Below are 22693 nucleotides of genomic sequence, written 5' to 3' on the forward strand. Positions count from 1 at the left end.
AAATGGCAGAAGTGTTTTTTTTTTTTTTTTAGATTTGAGAACAGTAATGGTTATTATGGCGAATTAAGGATAAATAAGCAATTGTTTAAAAACTTTCTTTGTCATGGTTCCAGATACATCACTCTCCTTCTTTCTTCCTCCCAATTTCAGATCCTTTAATTCTTAACCCAGTGGACCAATCATGAGGTAACTGGTAACAATTCTTAAATGAAAAAATATTCGTATAACATGAAATTTAGATCTTCCTATGTTTGTAGAACATACTGAATTCATGTAGAATTCATTAACTCCTCTCACTCTTTGATGGATACATGACAGTTAAGCTTTCTGAAGCCTACTTTGATAACTGTCAAGTAGCCAACCCTCACTAAGAATCATGTCTTGTAAATTTTTCCCTAAATTCTTCCTTTTTAAATCACTTCCTTATGAAAACAAAATTATCTTCTGGCTATTTGAAATGATAGAGAATAACACTGAATATTTAAAATGTTATCAGATAAAAGATCCAACTTGAGTTCAGCTCTAAAACTAAAAGCTCTTCATTGACTTATTTTATCTTCCCAAGGCTATTATGCCAACCTCACATCTTTTCTGATCCTCTACCCTTGAAGATTATAGTCACTTCTCAGTTGCTTCACTTCCAAAATAACATTCCTTTAAAAATCACAGTTGCTTCACTTACAAAATAACATTCCTTTAAAAATCACAGTCAGCAAGGACTTGTGAGAGATTGTGTAGCCCCTCTGAAGTCCATAAAAGTAACAGTAAAAATTATTTGCTGCTACATGGGTAAAGACAGCATTTGAATTGTCTTCTTCAAATAGAGATATCCTTCAAATGGAAAATTAGAGTAACCTTGCCTCACTCTGACTACCCTCACACCCAAATTCAGCTTATTAGAAAGAAGTCAGTAAGGCAAAGGGAAGAGAAGTTTGCATCTCCACAATCTTCTTACATGTAGTGAGTTACTAGTAGGTTGGTGCAAAAGTAATTGTGGTTTTTGCCACTTCATAATATAAAGTGCTGAATACAAGGGGGGTGTGTGTGTGTGATGTAGAGAAATAGCCATTAATATAAGATGGCCATTGAGAGCCATAATGGTATCAAGAAATGTTTAAGTTTGCTTATGGCTTTGCTCCCCCTTCCTATAGGATCCTGTCTCTGTACTTGAGCCAGCCAATTAAGAGTCAGCTTGTTGACACACGTTAAATATGTGGTAATAAAGAAATGAGAAGAAAATAGTTTGCACAGTCCGAGTCAACGCTCATATTTCAAAAGAGAAACAAAGAATACAACTGGCCATATGTAATCCAAATCCTCCCACCTTACTTCTCAAATAAAAGCAGATAGCTGTCACATAAGTAATGCCCTTCTCTCAAAGACTATTCCTTCACTTTGATTAGGTTGACTCCCACCAAGAATTTGTGGTGGAACACATCGCTGGACATGCAATATTCACATAAAATAAATAAGAATGTTCATGAAGCTCACCGTTTTGAAGGAGTGGGTGCCAAGTGACCTATTATTTCTAGAGCCAGATGCCCCTGCGTCGCTGGATTCTGCCATCTTCTGCCCTTTACAAGCAAAAAAGTCTCTTGTTTCCTTCTCAGCACCACCATGGCATTCTCTTATCCGTGTTTTTCTCCCCTCTTCCACCTCCTTTCTCTGTTTTCACTCTTTGCCTTCTTTTCAGCCTCCTCCACTTCTCCAAGCAGGCTTCACACTCTTCTCTCTGCCAGTGTAAGGAGGCACAAATCCCAGCTGGCGCATATCATTCCAATAGGCTCCATCTTGATTGCCTGGTAACAAAAATAAAACAAAACATAAACAACACAGTCACATTCTGTTCAAGAAAGATTAGGTCATTCACTTTTCAGAAGGATATGTATTATTTCTCCCCAAATCTCTGCAGTTACTTCAACCCAAAATGTGAGGAAGAAAATGGAGCTGGCCTTGCCTGAGAGCAGTGGACCTCTTCAGTATAATTTGGGGCCCTAGAGGGAATCCTAGGGGTTGCTGGAGGATAGTTGGGACCTGAATAAGACAAAATAAATGATATCGAATCACAGAGCTACTGAAAACTTCAGAGATGACCTGAGCCAATAGTTTAATTTTTACAGATGAGAAAACAGAGTGCCGTAGACAAAAGAGACTGTTCAAGATCATCTTACTGGTTACAAGCTGCCAAGAGTTAATTGTCCAATGTAGCCATGTTTTGTTTTGCTTTTTAATTGTATGCTTTCTGCAAAAAAAGAAGACATACTGTTAATACCAAACCAACTATATACTATATACCATATAACCAGGCCTCCTCTTTACTTTCACCCTAATAACTATACCTTGTTTTTACCCACTCCATATCTAGCCATTCTATCTTATATCTGAGATACATGTGATATTCTAACCCTCTAATTTTATCTCCTTGTTTTAGTAATTTTAGAAGTGACTTCTGATCCCTCACCTGGCTCTGACTTCATCCCTGGTATTGATTCCCTGGAATCAGGATCTGCTCAATCCTCCAACTCAACGCATGATGCAAATAGTTCTCATTGGCTCCTTATCTCCATCCACTCCATAGGGCATCCAGAAACTGATATAGCTCTGCTCCTCAACCCCAGTCTGAGCTTATAAAAAACCCCACGGGATGACACACTTGAAGGGCCTCAAGGGTAACAGCTAATATGGATTCAATTAAATTGTACTGTGTACAACTCCTGGAGTCCATGCAGCAGTCCTAGTACAAAGTCTAACACCAGGAACTTTGACCCCAGAACCAATGCAATGAAGACCCACAGAGATCTGCATTGCCACACCCTCAACAGCCAATATTCTGTCCAGGCCATGACTGGCTCTAGATGAACCTAAGTGCCTCTCACCACAGTCATCTCTCCAGGTGAAAGCTGGGGCCAATTGTCTTCTCAATTCCATAGCTCACCATGCCTCACATTTCTGGTATCTTTACTTGTCTTCTGACACCTAAGCCCCTCCCTGTCTTAATCTTTTTTGTACCTTCATCATGATCACTGCTCTGTAATTCCACTCTTGTGCCCTCCCTAACAGTCCTTTCCACAGGACATTTCCTCACTTTCAGTCACCCCCAGACATGCCCAAAACTGTTTTACCTAGAATAGCTTCAGATTTAAAAGATTAAATTCAGTCACCCCACTCTCTGAATACACACTTTTACTTTTCACTCTTCAATTTCTCTCACTCAGTTACTCTCCTTATGCCAACTCTTCATCTTAACCAGATCTGTCATCCAACGACCCTCTGAACTTTCAGTTAGCCCCTTTCTACTGTCACTTCTTTCCCTACCTGGAATCTACTCTAAACATTGTAAAATGCAGTACACCTTTTTGAGCAATCTCATTCAGTCCCATTGGGTAAGACAATACCAAATATTATTTCTCCAACCAAGATTCCCCCGCCGAAATTCCCAATCCCCCATGAAACTCTTGTTCTACATATCAAAGTGCTAAGTAGCTATTTCTTACTGAAGATTCCATAAACACCAAAAGCTCAGCATCTTCATAATTGAACTAATAATTTTCCCAATAGACATTTTCTACAGAAATAGGGTGAGGTTCTGTAATCCATTAGGGAGTGAGCTGCCTTCATCTGCATAATGGCAAATGCCTGTCTGTTTACAAATGTAAACAAAAGATCCAAATCATAAACTATTTTTTACAAATGCCTTACACTGCTCCTGACACCCCAACAAAACAAGTTCTCATCCCTAGTGGGTTATCAGCAACAACTCTTAAGTAAGGCTACTTTCAAGCAATAGTGATGGAATTAACCAAAATGGTCATAAATCTGACAACTACCCACCATCATCCACACATTGCCTCGTTAATCACGTTTTGAGTCTTTCCATTGTGGATCCTGATAGATTTATTGTACTACATTACCTAATAATCTTCCTTCATTTCATTAGTCTGGAATTTCAGCTACAGCTTGCCTATACTTTCTTTCCTCCAGGAATATTTTCTGCCCAAGGCACACATTCCTTATAAGTTAGTTTTCTACTGTCTGGTGACCCACCTAAAAAACTAATGTTTACAAGTTCATTAGTTATCTAATTGTTCATTGTTCATTGTCTATGTATTTCATTAGACTATGAGCTCCATATAGATGGTGGCTTTTTAAAAATTTACCATGCTTGTGTTTTCAATACCGGGAATAGTAAGTAGTACATAGTAAGTGCCCAACAAATAAGCATTGTTGTACACATGGAAATTTTACAATGATGGCTTTCAGGCTCATTGGTAACTGATGATTGGGGGAGAAATGAATAGAAGAATGATATTTTGGAGTGCCTGAAATAAAGAAAAATGAAAGATAAGATAAACACTGGGTAGGGAAAATGTCAAAGTATAAATATGTATATTAAGTAAGTAAATAAATACAAATAAGAGATTTAGTGTTAACAAGACAGTGGGATAAAAGTGACTAAGTAGTTCATAAGGGAAAAATATTAAAGAAAATGTGGACAGAAAGGGCAGGACCTAGAAGACCAAGTAGATAATTGAGAAATATAAAACTGCAACTTTGATAATGTAGCTCTCCTTGGTTTTGTTGAATCTATTATAATAGTAATAATAACAACTACCATTTGTTAAGTTTGCATTATGTCTTTCACTATGATAAATGCTTTACATACAAAGATAACACACTTTGGGACAACCAGGTGAGTAATCTGGGATAAAAATCAACTGAGTTGGGCATGGATCATAAAAACTGATTGTAGAGAAATAAAATCAGGAAATTTCTGTATAAGATTTACCAATGAAAGTGTACAGAACTGAATTGTGTAGCTACACCCTGGTCCTAGGATTCTTCAATTCAAAATAAGGCAATCCATTGAATTCTCAATTGAGGACAAATTGGGATGCTGCCTGTGACTCACTAATCATTCCACAATGTTTATAACACTCTACTCTGTAAAAGGTAGTAGGAAACAGAAATGCATAAAATAAATTTCTGCTCCAGAAGCAGAAACCAGAAGGAAACTAGGTAATTGAAGTTCAGAACAATGAGGCCTATATAGGAGTACAAAAAAGAGGTGATGCCCTGACCATAACAGTAATAATCATAACATTTGGAAAGGATTTTTACATGAACGAGATCATACATGATGTTTTTCAGGTGGAGGAGAAAGTAGGGGAGGGCACCTTTTCTTCTAGCACCAAAGACAAACTCTGAGCGTATGTTCTTGTCTAAGAAATTGAAGCCTATCATGGGCTTCCACAACCTCTTACCCTATGTCTACCACTGCAGCCTCCCCTTTCCTTTTCTCCAGTCTCCAGAAAAGGGAAGAAACTTTTCTTGATCTTAGTTTCTCCCTTCTCCTTGTATACCTTGTTCTACTATTGATTATTGATTATTGAACTCCTCTTGCTACTATTCCTCAATCTCTCTACTATCTATAAACCTAGTCATATACTTTCCATTAAAAAAAAATGTATAACCTTACACAACCATCTACCCAAGACACTGCCTTATCTTTTTCCTTCTCTTTGAGATCAACCTTATAGAAGGAGCAGATTATGCCTACTGTTTTAATTCTGCTCCTCCTTATTCACCCTTAAGACCCCACCATTCTATGGAAACCACTCAGACAAGGCCCCTAATAGTCAAATCCAAAGGAATCTTCTCAATGTTTACCTAGTTGTTTATGGGTTAGCATTGTTTCACAGGATTCCTTGGGATCCAGTTCCCTGTACTATTATTAATAGTTGTTATGTAGGGGGAAAAGAGAGACATATGTGCCCAAATAAAGAGCTCTGGAAACTTTAATCTGGAAATTAAAATGTATGTATTTCTGTATAGCAAGACTTCTCAGAGACATTATTATGCTAATGTTTTGGGGGATTCTGCAAGAGAAGTATATAGATTTCCGCATTTATCTCACTAAATTGACCAGTTTTCCCAAAGAGTAAATCATGGAAGAGTTATTCCTTGGAACAGTCTTTGAGAAATTCTTTATCCCTTGATGTAGGTGATCATTCCATTCAATATCTTTTCCCCTTTGATCCTATGATTCCTCACTTCTTGCTTTGCTCCTGCCTCCTAACACTTCTCAATCAAACTTTGCTTTACCCACTCAGTCTTTAAACATTAGTATTTTCCTTGCTTCTATACTAGGCCTCTTCCTATGCATGTTCTTTTTGAATTATCTCATCTGCTATCCAGATATTACTACTTGCTATAAATTGATGATCTCCAAATCTATGTGTTTGACCAAGATCTCTTCATTCCACTCCAGGCCATATATCTACAGGTCTTTTTAATTTTTCCACCTGAATATATTCCCAGTATTTCTCACCCAGCTTTCCCCCAAATCCTGATTTTTTTCTTGTGTTTCCTATCATGTTTAAGGGTAACACTGGCCATTCAATGTACCAAACTACAAATCTGGGAATCATCCAAGACTTGTTCTCTGCCTTACTTTCACATGTGATCAGTAACCAAATCCTATAATTATCATCACTAACCAAGTCTATTCATTTATTGAGCAAAAGCTTATTGAGTACTAACTGTATACCAGCTATCAATCTAAGTGCTTTGGATATAGTATCAGACAAGAGACATAAGGTCTCCTCCACCATGGCACTTACATTTTAGCAGGGAAAACATAAATGATATACATGAGTCATGAGCTGAATTGTGACCTCCACTACAAAATTCATATGTGGAAGTCCTAACCCCAGTGTCTCAAAAGGTGAGTATATTTGGAGACAGGTTTTGCAGAAGTAACTAAGTTAAAATGAAGCCACTAGGGGGTCTCTAATCCAGTATCTCTGATGTCCCTAAAAGAAGAGAAAATTTTGACTCAGGTACAGAAGGAAGAAAGTGTGAAGACACAGGGAAAAGACAACCACCTACAAGTGAGGGAGAGAGGCCTTAAAAAAAACCAACCCTGCCAACACCTTGGTCGCAGACTTCTGGAATCCAGAAGAGTTAGAAAATAAATTCCTGTTGTTTAAGCCACCCTTTTTGTTGTATTTTATGGCAACCTCAGCAAACTAATACAACATGTAAACAAACCAAAAAAGAAATTTATCGATGGTGAAACGTACTATTAAAAACGTTAGGGAGGGTGCACCCAAGATGGCTGAATAGGAACAGCTCCAGCCTCAAGCTCCCAGAGTGAGTGACACAGAAGAGGGGTGATTTCTGCATTTTCAACTGAGGTGCAGACAGAAACCTTACACCTCACATGGTGGGGTATACCCCTGAGACGAAGCCTCCAGAGTACGAATCAGACAGCAACACTCGCTGTTCAGCAATATTCTACCTTCTGCAGCCTCCGCTGCTGATACCCAGGCAAACAGGGTCTGGAGTGGACCTCAAGCAAACTCCAACAGACCTACAGCTGAGGGTCCTGACTGTTAGAAGGAAAACTAACAAACAGAAAGGAAATCCACACCAAAACCCCATCAGTACGTCACCATCATCAAAGACCAAAGGTAGATAAAAACACAAAAATGGGGAAAAAGCAGTGCAGAAAAGCTCGAAATTCAAAAAATCAGAGCACATCTCCACCTCCAAAGGAACGCAGCTCATTGCCAGCAATGGAACAAAGCTGGACGGAGAATGACTTTGACGAGTTGAGAGAAGAAGGCTTCAGTCAATCAAACTTCTCAGAGCTAAAGGAGGAACTATGTAACCAGCACAAAGAAACTAAAAACCTTGAAAAAAGAATGGGTGAATGGATAACTAGAATAATCAACACAGAGAAGACCTTAAAAGAACTGATAGAGATGAAAACTATGACACAGGAACTACATGACAAATGCACAAGCTTCAGTAGCCAATAGATCAACTGGAAGAAAGAGTATCAGTGATTGAAGATCAAATGAATGAAATGAAGTGAGAAGAGAAGTGTAGAGACAAAAGAGTAAAAAGAAAAGAACAAAGCCTCCAAGAAGTATGGGATTATGTGAAAAGACCTAATCTGTGTCTGATTGGTGTGTCTGAAAGTGACGGGGAAAATGGAACCAAGTTGGAAAACACTCTGCAGGATATCATCCAGGAGAACTTCCCCAACCTAGTAAGGCAGGCCAACATTCAAATTCAGGAAATACAGAGAACGCCACAAAGATACTCCTCAAGAAGAGCAACTCCAAGACACATAATTGTCAGATTCACCAAAGTTGAAATGAAGGAAAAAATGTTAAGGGCAGCCAGAGAGAAAGGTCGAGTTACACACAAAGGGAAGCCCATCAGACTAACAGCAGATCTCTCGGCAGAAACTCTCCAAGCCAGAAGAGAGTAAGGGCCAATATTCAACATTCTTAAAGAAAAGAATTTTCAACCCAGAATTTCATATGCAGCCAACTAAGTTTCATAAGTGAAGGAGAAATAAAATCCTTTACAGACAAGCAAATGCTGAGAGATTTTGTCACCACCAGGCCTGCCCTACAAGAGATCCTGAAGGAAGCACTAAACATGGAAAGGAACAACAGGTCCCAGCCATTGCAAAAACATGTCAAAATGTAAAGTCCATCGATGCTAGGAAGAAACTGCATCAACTAGCGAGCAAAATAACCAGCTAATATCAAAACGACAGGATCGAGTTCACACACAATAATATTAACCTTAAATGTAAATGGACTAAATGGTCCAATTTAAAGACACAGACTGGCAAATTGGGTAAAGAGTCAAGACCCACCCGTTTGCTGTATTCAGGAGACCCATCTCACATGCAGAGACACACATAGGCTCAAAATAAAGGGATGGATGAAGATCTACCAAGCAAATGGAGAACAAAAAAAAGCAGGGGTTGCAATCCTAGTCTCTGATAAAACAGACTTTAAAGCATCAAAGATTAAAAGAGACAAAGAAGGCCATTACATAATGGTAAAGGGATGAATTCATCAGGAAGAGCTAACTATCCTAAATATATATGCACCCAACAAAGGAGCACCCAGATTCATAAAGCAAGTCCTTAGAGACTTACAAAGAGACTTAGACTCCCACACAATAATAATGGGAGACTTTAACACCCCACTGTCAACATTAGACAGATCAACAAGACAAAAGTTAACAAAGATATCCAGGAATTGAACTCAACTCTTCAACAAGCGGATATAATAGACATCTACAGAACTCTCCACCCCAAATCAACAGAATATACATTCTTCTCAGCACCACATCACACTTATTCCAAAATTGACCGCATAGTTGGAAGTAAAGCACTCCTCAGCAAATGTAAAATAACAGAAATTAGAACAAACTGTCTCTCAGACCACAGTGCAATCAAACTAGAACTCAGGATTAAGAAACTCACTCAAAACCACTCAACTACATGGAAACTGAACAACCTGCTCCTGAATGACTACAGAAATAAAGATGTTCTTTGAAACCAATGAGAACAAAGAGACAACATACCAGAATCTCTGGGACACATTTAAAGCAGTGTGTAGAGGGAAATTTATAGCTTAAATGCCCCCAAGAGAAAGCAGGGAAGATCTAAAATTGACACCCTAACATCACAATTAAAAGAACTAGAGAAGCAAGAGCAAACACATTCAAAAGCTAGCAGAAGGCAAGAAATAACTAAGATCAGAGCATAACTGAAGGAGATAGAGACACAGAAAAACCCTCCAAAAAATCAATGAATCCAGGAGTTAGTTTTTTGAAAAGATCAACAAAATTGACAGACCACTAACAAGACTAATAAAGAAGAAAAGAGAGAAGAATCAAATAGACACAATAAAAAATGATAAAGGGGATATCACCACTGACCCCACAGAAATACAAACTACCATCAGAGCATACTACAAACACCTCTATGCAAATAAACTAGAAAACCTAGAAGAAATGGATAATTTCCTGGACACTTACACTCTCACAAGACTAAACCAGGAAGAAGCTGAATCCCCAGCAATCAGGCAAGAGAAAGAAATAAAGGGTATTCAGTTAGGAAAAGAAGAAGTCAAATTGTCCCTGTTTGCAGATGACATGATTGTATATTTAGAAAACCCCATCGTCTCAGCCCAAAATCTCCTTAAGCTGATAAGCAACTTCAGCAAAGTCTCAGGATACAAAATCAATGCACAAAAATCACAAGCATTCTTATACACCAGTAACAGACAAACAGAGAGCCAAATCATAAATGAACTCCCATTCACAATAGCTTCAAAGAGAATAAAATACCTAGGAATCCAACTTACAAGGGATGTAAAGGACCTCTTAAAGGAGAACTATGAACTACTGCACAGTGAAATAAAAGAGGACACAAACAAATGGAAGAACATACCATGCTCATGGATAGGAAGAATGAATATTGTGAAAATGGCCATACTGCCCAAGGTAATTTATATATTCAATACCATCCCCATTAAGCTACCAATGACTTTCTTCACAGAATTGGAAAAAACTGCTTTAAAGTTCATATGGAACCAAAAAAGACCCCACATTGCCAAGACAATCCTAAGCCAAAAGAACAAAGCTGGAGGCATCACGCTACCTGACTTCAAACTATACTACAAGGCTACAGTAACCAAAACAGCATGGTACTGGTACCAAAACAGAGATGTAGATGAATGGAACAGAATAGAGCCCTCAGAAATTATACTACACATCTACAGCCAACTGATCTTTGATATACCTGACAAAAACAAGAAATGGGGAAAGGATTCCCTATTTAATAAATGGTGTTGGGAAAATTGGCAGCCATAAGTAGAAAGCTGAAACTGGATCCTTTCCTTACTCCTTATATAAAAATTAATTCAAGATGGATTAGAGACTTAAATGTTAGACCTAAAACCATAAAAATCCTAGAAGAAAACCTAGGCAATACCATTCAGGACATAGGCATGGGCAAGGACTTCATGTCTAAAACACCAAAAGCAATGGCAACAAAAGCCAAAATTGACAAATGGGATCTCATTAAACTAAAGAGCTTCTGTACAGCAGAAGAAACAACCATCAGAGTGAAGAGGCGACCTACAGAATGGGAGAAAATTTTTGCAATCTACTCATCTGACAAAGGGCTAATATCCAGAACCTATAAAGAACTCAAACAAATTTACAAGAAAAAAACAAACAACCCCATCAAAAAGTGAGCAAAGGATACGAACAGACATTTCTCAAAAGAAGACATTCATATAGCCAACAGACACATGAAAAAATGCTTATCATCACTCACCATCAGAGAAATGCAAATCAAAACCACAATGAGATACCATCTCACACCAGTTAGAATGGCAATCTTTAAAAAGTCAGGAAACAACAGGTGCTGGAGAGGATGTGGAGAAATAGGAACACTTTTACACTGTTGGTGGGACTGTAAACTAGTTCAACCATTGTGGAAAACAGTGTGACGATTCCTCAAGGATCTAGAACTAGAAATACCATTTGACCCAGTCATCCCATTACTGGAGATATACCGAAAGGATTATAAGTCATGCTGCTATAAAGACACATGCACACGTATGTTTATTGTGGCACTATTCACCATAGCAAAGACTTGGAATCAACCCAAATGTCCATCAGTGACAGACTGGATTAAGAAAATGTGGCACATATACACCATGGAATACCCCTATGCAGCCATAAAAAATTGAGTTCATGTCCTTTGTAGGGACATGGATGCAACTGGAGCTCATCATTCTCAGCAAACTATCGAAGAACAGAAAATGACACACATGTTCTCACTCAGAGGTGAGAATTGAACAATGAGATCACTTGGACTGGGAAGGGATCATCACACACCAGGTCCTATTTTGGGTGGGGGGGAGGGATAGCATTAGGAAATATACCTAATGTAAATGACCAGTTAATGGGTGCAGCACACCAACATAGCTTTTATGTATACATATGTAACAAACCTGCCGTTGTGGACATGTACCCTAGAACTTAAAGTATAATAAAAAAACAAACAAACAAACATCACTCCTGGTCCCAACATGTACCCTAGAACTTAAAGTATAATAAAAAAACAAACAAACAAACAAACAACATCACTCCTGGTCTCAAGAGATTCTCCCACTTCTGTCTCCTAAAGTGCTGGGATTACAGGTGTGAGCCACCGTGCCCGATCAGTACATTTTTTAAGGCAACTTTAAATCTTTTTAAAAAAACTTTCACTAGGTGTTTTTTCTTATTGTAGCTGAAATAAAGTTTAAACTCCTTTTTGAGGGAGAAATGGGCTTTTTCAGTATTGTATTTGCCTTTTCTTCCCTAGTGGTTTAACCGGGGTTTAAATCCCTTTCACTCTTTTCTTTAAATGAAAGTTTTGTTTTCTTTTTAGTTGTCTGAAATAGGTTTTTATCGTTTACAAATATAAGCAGCTGCCTTGCCTGTAGGACAGCTCCAGAGAGGCTCGTTACAGACTTGCCCAGTCATCTTTTTTCATCTAAGGAGAATCTTCTTTCAAAGTTTTATTGCAGACTAGATGTGGTGGCTCATGCCTGTAATCTCAGCACGTGTGAGGCTGAAGTGGGATGATCTCTTGAGTCCAGGCATTCGAGACACTGCTGGTCAACATAACAAGACTTTGTCTCTACAAAAAGTTGAAAACTTAGCGGGTTACGGTGGCATGCACCTCTAGTTCCAGTTACTTCCTGGAGGTTGAGGTGGGAGAATCACTTGAACCCAGGAGTTTGAGGCTGCAGTGAACTATAATTGTGGTACTGCATTCCAGCCTCGGCAACAGAGTGAGATCCCGTGTCTCTAAAATATAGAAATAAGGCCGGGCGCGGTCGCTCAAGCCTGTAATCCCAGCACTTTGGGAGGCCGAGACGGGCGGATCACGAGGTCAGGAGATCGAGACCATCCTGGCTGACACGGTGAAACCCCGTCTCTACTAAAAAATACAAAAAAAACTAGCCGGGCGAGGTGGCGGGCGCCTGTAGTCCCAGCTACTCGGGAGGCTGAGGCAGGAGAATGGCATGAACCCGGGAGGCGGAGCTTGCAGTGAGCCAAGATCACGCCACTGCACTCCAGCCTGGGTGGCAGAGCGAGACTCTGTCTCAAAAAAATAAAATAAAATAAAATAAAATAAAATAAAATAAAAAAAAAAAAACAATTTAATTAAAAAAAAAAAAAAAAAAACATTAGGGAGATGTGATAGCAAAGTCAAATGCCCAGAGACAGAGACCAGCCTGGCATGCTGTAAGGAAGAAAGGCCTTTGCAAAGAATGAAGAGAAAAAGAAAAGAAAGGTGACAGCAGTTGAGGCTGAGAAGTAGGCAGGACAGATTCCAAAAGGCTTTATAGCCCAAAATAAGGAGCTTGGATTTTATAGAGTTCCTCAACCTCAGCACTATTGACATTTTAGATTGAAAAATGCTTTGGTGTTAGAGGTTGTACTACGCATTGTAGGATGTTCGGTGGCATCCTTGGCCTTTATCCACTGGACACCTGTAGGAGACCTTGCTCCTTCTCCCAACTCCATTGTGACAAACAACAATGTTTTTAGACATTGCTAAATGTTACCTGGAGGTAAAACTGCCTTTGCTTTGGAATCACTGCTCTATAAGAAGCAGAAAGTCACTGAAAGGTTTTAAATGGGGGATAAAAATATTGGACTTATGTTTTCTGAATGCTACTATGACAAGAATGGGTTGGAAGAAATGAGGGTAGAAGTAGAGGGAGTTGGTAGTTTGAACTAGGGACTAGTTTAGTTCCAAAAAAGAAAGAATAAATAAAACAGAATGAAGAAATATAGAAGGTAGGGCCAACAAAACTTGCTGATAGATTCTATGTGGGGACAATGAAAAGGAAGGAAGGTTTGTGGGGAGGGCAGGGAGGTTGGGAAATCAACAGCTTTGTTTTAGACATGGTAAGTTTTAAATGACTGCTTGTTGTTGCAGAAGAGATGTCAATGAGCAGATGGATACATTAATTTGAAACTCTAAGGAGAGATCAGAACTGGAGACAAAAATTTGGGAATCAGCCTGTAGATGGTATTAAGCCACAAGCCTAGATAAGAACATCTCATGTACCCGATAAATATATATACTTTCTATGTACCCACAAAAATTAAAATAAAAAAAATACTAGATGAGATCATCTAGGGATAGCATAATGACAGTGTAAAGAAGAGGCTACTTTTTTTTTTATCTATTTCTTATTTAATAAATTACCTATATATCTTTGACCATTTTTTAAATTGAGGATTTCATCATTTTGAGGGATTAAGAATATCAACTGTCTAGCTAATATGGTAATCAAATCTAGTCATTTTTTCCTCTATGGATTGTGAATTTATTACTGTGCTCCAAAAATGTCCTACTTGTTACCCTAAGATTATAGGAATATTCATAATGCTGGAACCAAGATGGGCCAAATCACTGTCCCCAATTCTTCTCTGGGTTGTAACTAACTATTGAGTAAATCTACAGTGAGCTAAAAGGAGAGTAAATATACATTAATGAAAACTCAATAATTCCTGTAGTACAGAGCTCCCTGCTAAAACACTCAGCTGATAGCTGAGGCCAAAATAGGGCTTTCCTAAATCCAGAGTTCGGGAGAATATGGCCTACCAAGAAGATAACATTCCTAAATCCAGAGTTGGGGAGCATATGGCCTACCAAGAAGATGACATGAGTTTTTACCCAACTAGCTGCCCCACAGGCTTATCAACTGTTGGACAGAAAGGCCAAGAAAGCCCAGCAGAGTAAGGCAACTCTAGGCCTGCTCCAACCTGACCCAGCTGCAACTCTTGTACAAAAGGAAGAAGAGCAGAGAGTACACTGTCCTTACCTCTCCATGCTGTGGTCAGTGCAGGAGACAGAGTGTGAAGTCTGTTCCTGCTTTTAAAGCAAACCGTACTTTCTATGACACTGGCCTCAACCTAGAGGATAACAGACTCTTACCCATCAGGTTAACTACTCCTCCTCCCTTAGAGAATACCATGCAAGTGATAGAAAGAAACACAGAAACCCCCTCTCAGGAACTCCCTAGAAAGGATGGAAGGATAGGTGGGATTTCCTTTTCATATGGGCTCAGAGAAATATGGGTGGGGAAGAAAAGAGTCTTCCCACTAGAATGCACCTAAATTTTTTGTTATTAATTTCAGAAAACATTACACTTTCAGGTTTTCTGCTAGTAAACAACATGCAAATATCTTCACCCCGTTCCTCAGCAAAGTTGATGCTGAATGACGGAATGGGAAAAGGTTTTGAGCCATCATGTGGTGGCCATTTCTGTGAACTAAGTGAAACAGTCTATTTATAAAGACTCTGCTACACATGGCCCAGGGCCTCATAATCTGCTTGAAGCATAAGCAACCTGGGCCGATTTTGTTCATCAGTAGCCAGAATAGCGGCAGCAGCAATAAACATCCGCAGACTGTCTACTGGACATGGGGCACTGTGTGAGGTCCTGGGGGAAAAAAGGTAGAAAGTTCTATCCTTATCTTCAACATCTGGTCAGGAGAACTATCCTTGCTGATAGAAATGTCTTTTCTAGGGAGTAGATTTTTTTATACCAGAGAACCTACCAGACTTTACTGCCATATGAAAAGGTTTAAGGCAGTTTTCTGAGTAATTATCTGGCACCCAGATATACCCAAAACCCATAAGGTAGGCAGACTTCTAAAGATGTCTCCCCAAGAGTTCCACACTCTGGCTATTCAATCAAACATTAGTCTAGGTACCGCTGTGAAGAGATGGTATTAAGGCTACTCATCAGCTGTCCTTAAAATAGAGAGGTTATCTTGGATTATCTGCGTAAGTCCAGTGTAATCACACAAACCCGTTAAAGCAGAAACTGAGGCAGAAGACTCAGAGAGATGCGACAGAAAACATAGGCAGAGGAGCAATGAGGAAGAAAGGAAGGTCATGGAGAGATGAAGGATGAAAAGAACTCCAACTTCTGTTGCTAGGGGTGTGCATCAGAAAACGCAAGTGCTCTCCAGAAACTGGAACAACTCTGGACCAACAGGTAACAAGGAAATAAATCATGCAGTCCTACAACAGCATGGAACTGAATCTGGCCAAAATCTTGAGCGAGCCTGGAAGCCAGCTCATCTCTAGATCCTGGCATGTTCATTTCAACCTTGTGAGACCCAAAGCAGTTTCAGGTGCTGTGCCTGAACCTCTGAGCTACAGAACTGTGAGACAATAAATGGATGCTGTTTTCCGCTGCTAAATTTGAGGTAATTGGTACAGCAACAATAGAAAACTAATACAGCCCAAGAAAGTTATATCATGAGGCTAACATAAGGAGCATCTGATTAAGAAAGGAGCAGAGAGCGGTTGAGTATCCTTTTTCACAACGTTATTTGAGGAGCACTAAGTTTGGGGTTATTTAACACTCTTGTCTTTCCATTAATATATTTGCCTATCTCCAGACTCAGTGTTAGGGAAGGATATATTTCCAAAGAACTTAAATTAAACAAGGTCTCACCAGCAACCTAATCTGTACCTTTTAAAAATAACAGGATAGGCTGGGTGCAATGGCTCATGGCTGTAATCCCAGCACTTTAGGGGGCTGAAGCAGGAGGATTAAGCTCAAGAGTTCAGCACCAATCTGAGCAACATAGTAAGACCTCCTCTCTAGTAAAAAATTTAAAAATTAGCTAGGTGTGGTGGCACACACCTATGTCCTAGTTGCTAGGGAGTCTGGGACAGGAGCATTACTTGAGCCCAGGAGATTAGGGGTACAGTGAGCCATGATAGTGCCACTCCTCTCCAGCCTGGGTGACACAGCAAGCTCCTGTCTCAAAAAATAAATAAATAAATAATGAAATAAAAATAATAGGTGACTTTCAAGACATAAAGTAAGAAGAGTGTCCTTTGGGGGTTGTGATAGATGGCATTACTATTCTTCCAAATATTCCAGTTCCCCTTTCTGTGATGTCCTTCCCTGTAGGAGGATTATGTATTATCCTCCATGACATCAGCTTTAGCCATGTGATTTGCTTTTGTTCATTACATGCAAGCAGAAGTGATATTTTTTCACTTGTGAGCAGAAGCTTTAAAAGACAGCATGTGATCACTAGGCTCTATTTCCCTCTCTCATGAGCCCAGCAACACCACAGTTAGAGGCCACGCCATCATCCTGGGTCCCACAGTGAACATGGCATGGACCAGAGTCTCAGTCGGTGAATGATGGATATGTAACTTGAGCAGGAAATAAACCTGTATATCCCACTTGGATTTGGGGGTCATTAGTTACCACATAACTTAGCCAAGCTGACTGATGTAAGTCCTATAACTTGCCAACCCCTTTAATGACTGGGAGTCATTAAACAAGGCCCCCTAAAGCAAACTGTTTCAGTTCAAGTTGAATACATGTAAAAGGCTCCTCTTGGTTATGCAGAGAAGTTGAGTGATATTATCAAGGGAGGGCAAAATGCCTTGAGTAATACCTATGTTGGTTAAAGAAGCATAGGCTCTGTCACAATAATGGGTAGATTCCCAAATCTCAGAAACTCACAAAATAAAAATTTCTCATATAGACGAGCTCCAATTCAGGTTAACCACTCTCCTGATGGCTCCCCTCTAGGTAGTGATTTAAGTCTCATGCTGTTCCTAACTTGCGATGTAACCATTTTGGCATCCTTTATTTCCAAACACATAGTTAAAGAGCTCATGGAAGATCTCACAGGAAAGTTTTTATAGCAATGCCCGGGAAAGGTAAGGCGCATATTCTCTAGGCAGATTTCATCACAGATTCCACCTAGATGTAAGGAGGACTGGAAAATGAAATTTTCCTATGTGACCAGGAAGAAAATAAAATAGTTCCATGAACATTTACATTTTATCTGCTATACTAAGGTAGTATTTTTACAGGAAAAAGATATAAAACATGTTGAATTTTGAGAGGCTTTAAAAAGACTGTGTTGCCACTTGAATGATAATGGTTAATAAGGAAGAACACTGAATATTGGTTCTTTGAGTAATAGTTATTGGAATCCAACCAGACCTCAGTATTGGTGAGCTTGTGCCTTTAGATGTGCCTGTGTGTGTTAACCAAAAGAGCTTTCTGCTAAAGCCATATCCACAGGGACTGAGTGTAGCCACTTCAGAAACAGAGGTGTCTGGACGACCCAGGGCCATGCTGCTTCAGTGGACAAGCACCACTGGAGGGACGTACCTGACTTGTCTTCAGCAGCAACCCCAAGGGGTGATGGGCAACATACTGTTCAAAGCACAGTTCTCCCTATATCTAGCATTAGAAAGGACTGATCTCTCTTTGGGTCAAATAAACCCTGGAAGGAATTCTTAGGGGAATTTAAGTAGGGGAGCTTCAAAAGCTTCTTTTCACTTACAAGAAGAAACTTTAAGAGACAGCACGTGATCACTAGGCCCTACTTCCTTATCCCACGAGCCCAGCAGCATCCTGGTTAGAGGCCACACCAGCATCACCATAATAAAGCTGACATTGACCAGAGCCTCAACTGGTCAATGATGGACATGTAACTTGAGCAAGAAATAAACCTGTATGTCCCACTTGGATTTTGGGGTCATTAGTTACCACAGCATTTTCAAAAGAAAATGTGTTGCAACTCAAGAAAATAATTTGTAAACAAAAAGATGTCTCATATTTGAATAACAAATTTGTTGAGCAATTCATTCTGGTTTACTAAAAAGGGATATAGTATAAAGATAATAGAGGAGAGAAAGAAGAGCATCCGAATGAAAGAAATCTAATGTAGAGAAGTAAGCAATTCATCTTGATTAATTTTATTTTATTTTTAATCAATAACTCCCAACATGGCAGCAATGCAAACCATATAGGCCAGCAGGTCAGAACAGTACCTACTGAGAGATGGACAGTTTTGTGGGAGGTCATTCCACTTTATAAATTCAGGGTGTAGAGAACACAGCAGCACATCTGCTCTGTGCAGTATTAAGACGTGGGTAGGAGCAAGAGGATACCCTTCTAGTATGTAATTAAAGCACTTGTGTGACTGTAGGCGTTAGATCAAACTTCCTACATAAACAGGATCTACATGTGAGAACACCTTCAAAGGTTGAATGTGGAGCTTTGCTAGAGACAGAGCAGCAGGTGGGCAGCCAGCCAACCAGTCACATGGGACTGAAACTGATGTTCTGAAGCCCATTAGGCTCCTCACAACCCTCTGCATTGGCTCAGCCCACTCAAATACAAACCCAAATGAGGTGCTTCTCACCTGTGGGTTGCCCCTACGCAAACCCCAACTGTGCATCTGATCTAATCTGAAGAGACTTTTTAATCAGAGAATAGACTTGGTCAAACACACCTCCCTCATGGGAAAATGGCATCTCTGCCCAAGAGCATGATTTTCCCTTGGGAACTACCAAATTATTTGTTCTCACTGAAAGGGTGGAACGATAGGTTTGTTAAGAAAGCTGACTGCTTTTCCATCTGTTTATCAAGTCAACTGCCTGACTCAAGGGGTCTACGATTATACAATTAGGTAGCTGTAACTCAAGCCCCCTGGCCTATGCTGGGTAGCAACTAAAGTATCTTTGATCTCTTCAGCTTCCGAACTGTGTTGACATGGCTCCAAGGCTCCCAAGTCTCATCCTTTCTCTAGTATCCCAGTGTCTACTGCTCTGTTGAATGGATGCTGATCTCTGTCACTGTGGGCTCTATCCCTACAGCTGGTGCTCTTCTCAGTAAAATGGTGGCCACTTGGCTCTAGACCCCTACTCCCACCAGAAATGAGAGACTAGCCCATAGTAGTTGCAAACCTCACCAATAAGATGCCTACATCCTCTGCCCTAGCTCTAAGTCAATACCCAAAGGAGGTTTAATGTTTTATCTCATAGCATTCTTATCAAAGAGTCTGGGACATAGTCCCAAAGATTTGGCCAGAATGCATTAAAGTAACACCATACTAGGATCAACTCAAAACAGATCTCCCTAATTATAAGCCAGCATCCCAGCCACCACAACATTTTATTTTAGTGGCACTCGCTGCCCATCTCCCAAGACATCTCTCCTCCTATCCTGCAAGTCATTGTTCTCTATCTAAATAACTCTTTATTTGGTATCATCAATTCCAGAATGTCTCTCTCCAGTTAGCCCAGGAGATCCTAATGCAAACGCTACCTCTGGTCTGCCCTCATATAGCAGGTTTCCTGAGGTGGGCATGCAAATTAAACTCCTGGGCACCCCTAAGTAAAGTCTTCCTTTACAATGTGCCATCCCCGAGGATGAAGAGATGAAGAAAATGCTACCCAAGTCTTCAAGGAGCTTTAAGTCTGGTAAGCAGACAAGTCCATAAGCAGACAACTCCTTGAACAAGCACAGTGTTACTGATGACATAGATTATAGCGCAGAGTAAGGACAATTCTTGGTAAACCATAATTGTTGGAAAGAACCAAGAAATTCCCCAGCTGGGATCAGGGACAGCACCTTCTGTAGTCTTACAGTGGATTCTGTGGGATAGAGATGAATTGAACTTGTAGGAAAGGGGAAAACAGATTTATTCATTTGGGTATTTGGTTTTCCCTTCTGACAAGTTGCCAGAATCATCACTTTCATGAATAATTTGCTGTCCTAATACAACTGTGCTTTCTGAATAGCTCACTAGAGAATGACAAATCTAACTTCCAAGGAAGAATCTTCACAAAAACAAAACAAAACAAAAAAATGAGCTCAACCAATTACATCATGTCAGCATGCAAATACAGAACCTAGAACAATAAACTATAATGATTGAAAGCAACAATTATATATTATGTTAATATTACGGAAACACAAAGTAGTTTAGTTCCCACAATGCCAACAGGTACTTTATTACAAAAACCACCTAGGTTCTTCAAAAGTTTCCCAAAGTCAACTACGGAAACAAGAAGAGAATCCCACTTTTATTAACACATATGATAAGCCTAGGGAATACTGAAGGGTGAACTTGATCTCAAAACCGTTTACGTCTCTTCCTTTATTCCTCCTACTTTCTGAGGACATAAGAGAGTTTATGGCAATAGGCATGTTTGGGAGGACGTGGCTATGTATGGACTTGGGGAACCCTGCCTGTCTTTTCTAAAGGCATCTGAAGATGCCAGCATTTTTCTGAACTGGGAGAATGAGAAGCAAGAGGAATTATGAACGTAGCTAGGAGGAGAAAGGGTAGTATTGATCAAGGCTGGCAATAAATCAAATTTCTCAAGCTTATAAAATGTCTCAACATACTGATCCTTGGAATTCAGCCACAAGTCACCCTATTGTCCTAATTAAAGCTTATATACTGCTGCTAAGTGATTCTCACTAGCCAATATGGGGTCTCTGGTAGACCATATCTCAGCTTCTCCAATTACTGCTTCTCTACTCCTTAACCACAAGTTTCTTCCATTTAATACATAACGCCCTACCTTCCACTATAAGATAAAGGTCAGAGTCAAAACCAAAGAGTTTCACAAAAACAATAACCACCTTGTTCCCCACAACCTCTCTCTGCCTCATCACCTACCCAAAGGGAAAAAAAATGCAAGAAGGGATCTTTGTTTGAATGGAAATTGGTTAAACTTTTTTTTTCAGTTTCCACACTACTTTTTTTCTCTTGGTTTCTAGTGACCTTTCAGATACAGAATAATTAAATGCAGGAGCTGCCATAAATGAAAAATCCAAATTTAAAAGTGATGCAACAATTCTGCCATCTCTTATTTATGGGGCAACTGAGACTCTGAAATTCCGGAGATTCCCTGCCCCTTACCAGCATTGCCATGCCTTTCCAGTGATGCTGATGTTTTTTAAACGATGAAAGAACTACAATTCACAGTTCAGAAATGTATCATAAGAATTTTGTTTTATGTCTAGAAACCTAGTAAGGGATGTTCAGGAAATATGTTCAGCTATAGATAGAGTTATCTATAACTGTAATATGTTGGAGATGCATGAGAAGTTTCTCCAATGATAAATACACACACAATCAGATTTCACTGCCTAGATCCCTAAACATTCCAGCCTTGCGAAGTATGTTTTTTAACTACCCGAATAAAATGGCCCTAGTCCAGTTCTCAAATCACCAAGTTCCAAACTGCAGGAATTCCTTGGTCATAAGGCAGAAAAATGGAGTGATGTCTACTGTCCCTCCACCAGTTCATTCTGCAGAGCCTGACTCTCCATGACTACCTGGCTCTCACTCTTGGGCCTGTTCTCCCCTTCCAACACTGCCTTTCCCACCCTGAATACCAATCTTCTTTTTATTCCCTAAAGCACTTTGTTGTGTGTAATTAAATTTTAATGAAAGTTTAGGAAGAAGTACAGAGGAGCTGAGAAATTTATAGAGATATTAGTTATTGCTATCCTAAAGATCCTTGACCATCTCCACCACAGACAATGCCTTACATGTCAACAATTTCCTCAGGCCTCATGTTGGATGCCTCTTCCGTGTATGTCCCCCCCTTTTTTTCCCCTCTGAACCTGTGAGAGAGACTGCCCATGTGTATTAGTCTCCATACTTTACCATGCAGGGTAATTAATTTCTCCCTTTGTTTTCCCCTCTCTCACCAGGTTACTCATCAAAAACACTAATAAAGGTGATTTTTCACAGCAAAACACTCTTTACTTAAGACAGATTTATACTATACCTGTGGAAGGTAGAAATGGGTGTAGTTGGTTTTTGTTTTAAATAACATTCTTTTTCTTTTCACTATGAACACACACACACACACACACACACACACACAAGCACTAAAATGTTCTGGAAGATGTACTCAATTATTAGATTATCCCCGATGGCTGTAATTTAGCAAAGTTGGGAGATTTGTGTGTGTGTGTGTGTGTGTGTGTGTGTGTGT

Source organism: Papio anubis, chromosome 1 (genome assembly GCF_008728515.1).
Source record: "Papio anubis isolate 15944 chromosome 1, Panubis1.0, whole genome shotgun sequence".
NCBI classification, from domain to species: Eukaryota; Metazoa; Chordata; class Mammalia; order Primates; family Cercopithecidae; genus Papio; species Papio anubis.